This window comes from Gossypium hirsutum, chromosome D02 (assembly GCF_007990345.1).
Source record: "Gossypium hirsutum isolate 1008001.06 chromosome D02, Gossypium_hirsutum_v2.1, whole genome shotgun sequence".
NCBI lineage: Eukaryota > Viridiplantae > Streptophyta > Magnoliopsida > Malvales > Malvaceae > Gossypium > Gossypium hirsutum.
In genome coordinates this window covers 56,132,051-56,133,988 of record NC_053438.1, presented here as the reverse complement: position 1 = coordinate 56,133,988, position 1,938 = coordinate 56,132,051, and positions in this window count along the sequence as shown.

Here is a 1,938-nt window from a genome sequence, read left to right as displayed (position 1 = left end):
TAACCTGTCCTACCCTAACCCTAAACACAAATTTCAAAATAAAAGTTACACTTTATTGGATTGAGAGGTAATAATATTATGGAGGTCTTTCTATTAAGAGTCAAATTACATTTTGCTCGCTATTAAAAAAATGGACAAATTAATCCTTACACGTTAGATCAAAGAGTAAATTGGTTTTTCTATTAAAAATTTTATAAATTTATGCCGTTAAAATTTTTATAAATCCATACCGTTAAAAATTAGTATTTGTATGTCAAAATAAGATACGCGTGACACTCTACATATAATTGTTTAGTTATTCTGTCAATTACGTTAGTTTATAACAATAGAAATAGATGAAACTTTTAATAATAATAAAATCAATTTACTCTTTGATTTAATATAAAATAATTAATATATTTATTTTTAATAAAAAGAATAAAATATAATTTAACTCTTAATACAAAAACTTAAATAATATTTTTACTATGGAAGGAATAAAATTAAAGGATTTTTAGGAAGAAAACAGAAATGTAACCATGGTTGAGAGGTGCATTATAAAGTGGGAAAATGGGGTTAAAAGGTCAAAGGGGGACCATCATTTATGACCAACTCCAACGAGCAATCAGAAACAGATGGTTTACCCTCTTTTCTTTGTCAAGTTTCTGCAATGAAGTTAACAGCATTAAAAGGTTCCCCTTTTTGTTTTCCAGATACAGTTGGAGATTCTTGTTTTTACTTGCTTGAATCATTTTCCCCTTGTTATTTGCCCTTAAGATGTGGTCCTCAATGTCCATTATCTACTAAAAGTACAACGAATCTACCCTATTATATTTTAGATTGCATTTTAATTTTTTATTAAAAAATAAATTAATTCTTATATATTAGATGAATGAGTAAAATAATTTATTGGTTAAAATTTGATATTTATATATAAAGTATAATAACAAATTTAGTCTTCAACATTTACACATTTATTCGATTTGACCCCTACTCTTTTATTCGAAGTAAATCATTGAAATTAGTAAAGCTAAAGGGTCAAAAAAGTCTTAATAACAAATAAAAAAAATGATTAAGCTCTTTTAAAATTTAAAATTTAAAATTATTAAAAAAAATCATAAAAAAAACTATAAACAATTTTTTTAAATGTTATAAAAAATTTAAAATTATATTTTTTTATAATTTTTAAATTTTAAAAGGGTTAATTGATTTTTTTTAATTTGTTACTAAGGCATTTTTTACCCTTTTACCTTATTAATTTCAAAATTTCTAATTTACTTCTAATTAAAGAGTAGGGGTCAAATTGAATTAAATGTGTAAAGATTGAGAGCTAAATTTGTTATTATACATTATATATAAATACCAAAACAAACATTTACCGTGTAATGTTAATAAAGAGGTTGTTTTGCTCACTCATCTAAAATACAGATACTAATTTATCTATTTTTTTAATAAAAACTAAAATACAATTTAAATATAATACAAAAAATTTTGTGGTACTTTTTACCGATTCGCCTTTCCAAATTTTATTTCTTTGGATTGAAACTTCAATTTGGAACTGTATGACTGTTCGTTGGGTATTAAAATATCAAATACATGTACATTAAGGCTCGATTTTTATTGGTTTTGGGTTTAAAAAGTATTTTTTTTAACCCAAAATTAATGAACAATACTTGGCTTCGAAAATGATGTCAGGAAAATTTTTTCCATCTAAATACAAAAGTTTAGATTTAAATGTCTTAGATTTTGCGTGTTAGAGTAGAATTATCAAAAATACACTTATATTAATAATTTAAAAAGTATTTAAAATTTAAATTCATTTTTATTTTATGCATCATTATGTTAAAATATTATTCACAAACATCATTATATTAAATTATTAAAATATAATCTAAATTAACTAACTTTTGTTATAGTGTAAACCAAACCATGTTTTTAACTAGAGATTTTAACACAAGC